General features: G+C 44.2%; 1 protein-coding gene across 2 annotated transcripts in view; it reads left to right on the forward strand.

Moving 5' to 3' along the window:
- Positions 1-251: 251 nt before the first annotated feature.
- Positions 252-7502, forward strand: part of SERPINI1 (serpin family I member 1) — a 91644-nt gene continuing 84393 nt past the window's right edge. Inside the window, exon 1 of one of the 2 annotated variants that reach the window (XM_006018727.3) lies at positions 252-398. The gene's annotated coding sequence lies outside the window, so the exon portion shown is untranslated. The remainder of the gene's footprint in view (positions 399-7502) is intronic. The other variant, XM_025198044.1, reaches the window with a different exon arrangement.

The following is a 7502-nucleotide window of genomic DNA, read 5'->3' on the forward strand; positions in this document are numbered from 1 at the left end:
CGGGAGGTTGCAGCCGCGGTTACCACACACCAGGCGTTGCCCGGAACTCGCCGGCTACCGCGCGGGCTCCTGGGAACTGTAGTGACGCGCCGCGGGACTACACATCCCGTCATGCCGCGCGCGCGGCAGGGCGGGGGAAAGAGGAGGAGGAGGAAAGGGGCGGGGCTGGAAGAGAAGGCGGAGAAGGAGCGGCCAATGGGCGCGAGGGCCCTGAGAAGGGGGCGTGGCCCCAAGAGGGGCTGGGGAGGCGTGAGGCAAGGTAGGCGTTGGCGGACGCAGTCGAATCAGCCCCCAAGGCGGTCCCCGAGTCGCGGCCAGCGCGCAGGGAGCCACCAGAGCCGAGCAGCCGCGGAGCCGCGCGCAGCCCAGCCCAGCCCAGCCCAGCCTCTCCGCTCCGGGTGAGTGAGGGAGTGCATGTGTCCCACGCCGCTCCGCGATACTCATTATTATTATTATTATTATTATTCATTTGTAGTGCTTCCCCAATTTGGGGGTTGTTTGCCCTATTTATGTATGTATGTGTTTATTTATTTATTTTGGCACCTTCCCCCCCCCCGTGCAAAGCTTTAGCCTGAAGGCGTTATTCAAAAGTCCCCCTTGGGCTCTCCTGGAGCAGTGGAGATCCACACCCACCTCCCCCTGCCCGAGCCCGGGGAGAGAAACAAACCCCTGCCTCTGGGTCCAACCCAGCTTATTCCTCGCCCCTGCGCTGAGCAACGCGCCCGAGCCCTCCTGTTAAAATGTGATTTGTCTTCCCAGCCTAATAATCCGGTTTTGCAGAAGCTCTTTCCACGCTCCTGGTCGCTGTTTAAGATCTCGGTCTTGTTTTTCTGTTCCCCCGCCTCATTGTGATTTGTAATCCAGCGCCTTGTTTGACAGCGGTTGGGGCTGCGTTAGCATCTGCCCTAGAAAATCCATTGTAACGATTCAAGAAGTTTTAAAAACTGCGGGAAATCAAAGGGGTGTCTCTAAAAGGCAGCTCTTTCATGTGTAAGGTGCAGCAGCGGAAAGGGAGCAGGAACATCTCTCGGGGAAGCGGGTGAGGTTATTGTTGAACAGACATAATAAAATATCAGTTCCGAGACTTGTGCCGTTTTCCTTCTTCAATTTGAAAGCGTGTGACAGCATCCCATTAAAGTGTCTTTCTCATTTATTATATGCTGTAGGTTGTATCGTGTGGTTCGCTAAACCGTGTGACACGCAATATTTGAAATCAGCCTCGTTGAAAGTTTCACATCTTGACAGCTTAATAAAATGAATCTCTGACAACATATATTTCTAAGCCTACTTATATGATAATTCCCCTCCCCAGGGCTTAAAAAAAACGGAGAAAAACTAAGTTTTATTTCAGACCGCCCTTAGGAATAAAAATCAAGATACTCTAATAATTGTGTACAGCTCATTGAGCTCTTTAAATACAAGACTCCGTTAACTTAAAAATATTATTACTACTTTAAGTTCATCAAGCTGCAGACAGTGGTACTGTGTCTTATCTACAAAGAGCAAATTAGGCTTTATTGTAGGAAAGCTTTAGAACTTGAAGCTTTAAATAGTATCTAAAATCAAGAAATACTTTTTTAATAAATTGGATTTCAGAATCCATTGCATCTCTTTGATTTTAATTACATAAATGTAAAAACAGAAAGTTTAAAAATGTACTGTATATTGTATGATACCTAATATATTAACACTTCCTATGTGTTCAGAGATGCATGCATGAGAGATGCCACCAGCTGAATGAATAGGTAAATGATTAAGCTTATCAACCAGTGGTTATAATTTTCTCACAAAGAGTATCATAATACAAAGCCATATATACCTTTGTGGCACCTGGCTCTGTAGTGTGGGAACAGAAACCCCAAATATAGGCGACAGCAATACAATGTGGAACCGTTCATCACATGTAACGACATTAGTAATTTAATGCAAAGAAGGCAAGAACACTCGGGAAGACATCTGGAATGTTGTGCTCCATTGGAAAAATATGTATTTCATTCCTCTTTCTTTTGTCTTAATCTGTTCTTGTGTGATTCATCAAATACCCAATAATGCACATCCTTTGCTATCTGTGGAGAACACTTAGAATTTGTGTAATGTTCGTAAATTTTAATGCATGTCACTAATTGCTGTTGGCTTTGCTTCTTGAAGACTTTTGGTTGAATAATCTTCGCATACTCTGTAGCTGAATCTGGTAAAGAATTGAGCTACTATCATTGAATAAAAGTGTGTGCATGTCCCCTCTTCTGTGAAACAATCCATAAAATGGGTTGGGGTAGATGTATGTTATATCAAAATATTATTAAATAGCTGACATTTCCCCCAAATTTTTTAACCCTGAATGTAGCTTCCTCATACTGGAGTCTTTAGTTACAGCTTAATACGTATTTTCTTCCTTTATTTCATCCTGCTTTTTCAAAACTGCTTTATGTTGGTTGTGTTGGTTTTAGGGGGAAGTGGGGAATTTTTTTTTAATTTACTACAAATAATGGTCTTTAATTACTTTATAGTGCAAATCTTAAAATATAATTAAGGCACAGTAGATGTATGCTTTCATAGTGTAAGTCAAAGCATTGATAGGTGTTTGATAATATAAAGCACAGCAACTTCTACTTTGTTCTTGTGGAACTGCATAAAAGAAGCAAATTTTGAGGTAAATGTTTGGAGAGCTTCTTTCAAACTGGCCCAATTTAAGAAGTGACAGCTCATAGCTGAGTGAATGACAGCCATGTGATTTGAGCCTTGCCCGCTCCCCACACACACACACTTTTCCTCTCCTCCTTCCCACTAAGGAAATGAGAGATGACCCGACTGGTAATTTTTTCTTCCTTTTTTTTTTTTTTTTTTTTTTTACACAGAGTCAAGTCTTACCTCTACCAGCATCCTAGCTCTAAAATAAATGTCATGGTGAGGGCAAGTGAAAAGTATGGCTTGTTCAGGCTCAGTAAGCTGCAAGTGAGAGTTGTAGTCTTTGCCCTTCCTCCCCCTTTCCTCTATTTTCAGTGTTAATGATAGTGGGTAAAACCAGAACATAAGAACTATCCATGCTAAACATCCATCTCACCCAGTCCCTTGTGGCAAACAGTGGATGCTTTAGAGCAGTGATTGTTAAGTAGATGACATTCGGTACCAACGAATGTAAGGTGCTCTAGCTTGGGGGGGAAAAAACCCTGCAGCACGCTTATAGGCTTGGCAGTGCTATGCTCACTAGCACCGTGGCGGAAAGAGACTTGGGGGTCATGAATGACCACAAAATGAACATGAGCCATCAATGCAATGTCACAGCTGGTAAAGCAAACAAAACCCTGGCTTGCATCCATAGATGCTTCTCAAGTAAACCTCAGGATGTCATCCTCCAGCTGTGCTCGGCCTTGGTGAGGCCGCAGCTGGAGTACTGCATCCAGTTCTGGGCTCCACATTTCAAGAAGGATGTGGAGAAGCTTGAGAGAGTCCAGAGGAGAGTCACGTGCATGATCAGAGGACAACAGAATAGGCCTTTTGAAGAAAGGCTGAGAGCCATGGGACTTTTCAGCCTTGAAAAGCACAGGCTCAGGGGTGACCTGGTGACTGCTTATATGTACGTCAGGGGTGTGCATCAGGATCTGGGGGAATGCCTGTTCACTAGAGTGCTTCAAGGGATGGCAAGGTCCAATGGTCATGAACTCCTCCAAGACCGTTTTAAGCTGGACATCAGGAAAAACTTCTTTACTGTCCAAGTCCCCAAGGCCTGGAATAGATTCCCTCCAAGGGTGGAGGGAATCTACTCCGGACTCTTTTAAGAAATGTTTGGACGCTTATCTTGCTGGGATCCTTTGACCCTAGCTGACTTCCTGTCCCTTCCAGCCCTAATATCTATGAAGCACCTTGGGGTGCCTTGAGATCCTTTCAAGTGTGCTACAATGTGCCATGCAACATTAGCACTGGTAGGTGTGTAAGCAAGATTCACAAGAGAAACTAAGAGATTTCAGATAGGAATTCATAGTTTTAAAACAATTCTGACCTGTTGTCTGAGTCTTTTTGAGTTCTTTGCAACAGAAGTGCTCTATTATTTTTCTGTAGTCAAAACATGAGTGAAAATTAAGAGCTGGCTTTTTCTGAGAGATGCCTTTAATCTAATGAGGGTGCCTGGGGGTCGAGAACTGCTGGTTTAGAGAGAGTATGAGAAACTGGGAATGTGCCCAGTCAGACCCTCTCAGTTCATAAAAATGATATGAAGAGGAGCAAAATTACAAATCTGACTCAAGGTGGCTTTTAAGCCATTGGTTCCACAAATCAAGGCAGAGTCCAAAATCTTCTATAAGATGAAGCTGGTTTTAGCGGTCTTATTCTCATTTCACTCTTACATAAGCCCAGTAATGTCTCCCTTGAAGCCTGTGGAGGTACACTAACAATGGGAAGAAAAAATCAATTGGTGTTAATGATAGCTTTTCCAGTTAATTTGTCAGGCTTCAATAAGTAAGATCTGCACTTTATTAGTATGAAGTAGCAAATATATCAAGTGCACAGGTTTTGAATGCCTCATGTAACACTGGAGGCAGGAAGGGAAACCCCAGACCTTTTATTTGGAGGGAAGATATAAAATATCTTACCTTTTGGCCATACTTCTAAACTGATGTTCAAAATCTGTCTTTGATCATCCAAGGGATATGCTTCAATACGCATTATAGATAAATGGAAATATAGACATGCAAGCTTTTGTTAAAAAATAAATAAATGTTTTGCAAGGTGAAATCAGAGCATAGTGTAATCTATTTTCACTTCTGCTAAGATCAGTTTGGGGAAGTCTGATTGTGTAATGGCTGAACAGTAAGAAGGGAGGAAATGCTCTTTCATATGAAACTGATAAGTTAGTTGCGGAAGTTTTGTCCAATGATCTCTTGTATTCTAATTTTTGTGCCCACAAATGTTATGAGTAAGCAAGGAGGCATTTTAAATTGTGTTACAATCTTCACGTGGCTTCTTCAGAGAGAGCATGGTACAGACAGTTAAAAGACTTATCTCAGGAGACCAAAGATGTCTGGGATAAAATTCCCTGGTGAGGGGCAAATTAAGATAGAACTAAGAGCTGATATTTCAGTGTTTGACTTTGCAACCTTAATGCTTTGTTTTTCAACATAAAAAATCACATGAGCAAGAAAAATAGGAGGTTTGGGGTTTTTTTGTGGTGTGGGTTTTTCTAATAGACAAAAGCAAAACTATTTTAATAAATACCAGTAGCAATAAATGTAACATTTTATACCCTGTAGGAATGAACATTTAAAAGAACAAATATAAAATGGTAGAGATGTAACTTACCAGCCACACCAATTGCATTAAGGGGTTTGTTGAACTGCTTCTGTACTGTAAATATAGTAAGTAGCCAAGCACTTTGGCTCAAACAGGGAAAATTTGGAAATAAGAATATACATTTTTTTGGAAGAAAGTTATCCCAAAGAATTTCAAGCATACCTAGGGAGTAACACAAACTACTTTAAAAATACAAAAGGGCTGTATTAGCATTGCTGTAGGAAACACAACTCAAACTTTCAAAGAAGTCCAGATATAAAGGAGGAATGCTTTTTCTTTAATTTTTCAGACACCAAGTTCTACTTCCTAACATGGTCATCTGATATTATACTAACTATAAATCCAGCTAATAAGATAGCCCATACAATTTGTACTCCAATGACTGACTTATTCTTGCTGTGCTCTAATCAATAAACCAGTGCTATGTTGCAGTGCCTTAAAAGCACAAGCTTCATTTTGTCTCTGTTGGATTAGAGTCTGTCTTGCACACAAACACAGTCTTTTTAACCTCCACTTATGTTCCTTACTGGGTTCTAGACTATATCAAAGCAGTCCCTCGTAACAAAAGTTGTCTGGTTACTTCGCATTCAAAGTAGCCAGTCATAGTACATGGCAAAATGGCCATTACCTGTTGTCACAGGGATATGCAATAGCTGTGCTGTTCTTATGTGCCTGTTTTCAAAACACTGGCTATATACAGACAGTCATTTCTACCAGAAGGTATTTCTAATGTTCGAAATATAACCTGGGTACAGACATCCTCCTGCCCTATGGTTGAACAGCATCAGAGGCAAGTTCTTGAGCCAGGGGGCAGTAGAAGGCCACCACTACCCTTGGGGGAGCTCAGCTGACCACCTGTAGCTGCCACGGAGAACCGGGGAGGGTTTCTACCCTGGAATAATTCCCCCCCTCCCCCCCTCATCCAACCAATCGGCTGGATGGTCATTATCTCATGGGAGGCCTCCTGATTCTCCCCTGCAGAAGACTAGCCCCACTCCTTGCACTCCTCTGGCGTACCCTGGAAGATTGTCAAGAGAGGGAGGTAGTTTCAGGAGCCCTTCTGAAGGGGCACAGGCAGCTTGCCTCACCCCACACTGCTCCAGTGAGTTAAAAGTAAGAGTGAGCTGACTTGGAGCAGAGAGAGCTCTGGGGGAACTGATAGCAGAGCAGAGCAGGATGCGTGGGAGGCTTTTCACTGTGGATGCAGAGCAGCCTGCCTTGCTCTGTACTGCTCCAGGTCAACTGGGCAGTGGGGGCAGGAAGGGGAAGCTGGAGGGGCTAGAAGGCAGGCGTGCAGAGACTTTCCCCAAACCTGGCTCCTGGCTTCCTCTGGCTTTTAAATCGCCATCCCCACCACCCAGCTGAGCAACAAGGGGAAATTGAGGGGAAGCCAGCATGGCCAAGAAGCTTGCAAGACCAGCTTCTGCCTATGTTGATTTTCAGTCACCAGTCCTGCCACTCAGCTGAGCAGTGGTGAGGCAAGAGGAAGTAGGCATGGGGTAGTGCTCCCTGTGCATGGCTCCCATGCATGGGAGTGGAGTAGAAGGAGCTACATGGCAAAGCCTCCAGCCATTTCTTACACTGCAAACCACAGAGTAAGAAGCAAGCAGGGAACTATGGGGAAGAATCCCCATAGGCATACAGATTTAGATTGGACATTAAGGAAATGATCCTTCGGGCACAAAGCAAGACGATCCCCGAGCGAGGCAAAACGGGGAAAGGGGCCAGGAGGCTTCCCTGGCTGACCAGAGAAATCCAGGGCAGTCTAAGGGACAAAAGGGGAGTGCATAAAAAGTGGAAACAGGGAGAGATCACCAAAGATGAATATACCTCCTCTGCTCGTGCTTGTAGGGAGGCATTTAGACGGGCCAAAGCTGCCATGGAGCTGAGGATGGCAACCCAAGTAAAAGACAACAAGAAATTGTTTTTTTAGATATATTGGGAGTAAAAGGAAGGCCCAGGGAGGAATAGGACCCCTGCTAAATGGGCAGAAACAATTGGTGACAGACAGAGGGGACAAGGCTGAACTCCTCAACGAGTTCTCTGCCTCAGTGTTCCTAAGTGAGGGGCACGACAAGTCTCTCACTGGGGTTGTAGAGAGGCAGCAGCAAGGCGCCAGACGACCATGCGTAGACCCTGAGATGGTGCAGAGTCATTTGGAAGAACTGGATGCCTTTAAGTCAGCAGACCCGGATGAGCTCCATCCAAGGGTGCTGAAG

Source organism: Alligator sinensis, unplaced genomic scaffold, assembly GCF_000455745.1.
Source record: "Alligator sinensis unplaced genomic scaffold, ASM45574v1 scaffold787_1, whole genome shotgun sequence".
Classification (NCBI taxonomy): Eukaryota; Metazoa; Chordata; order Crocodylia; family Alligatoridae; genus Alligator; species Alligator sinensis.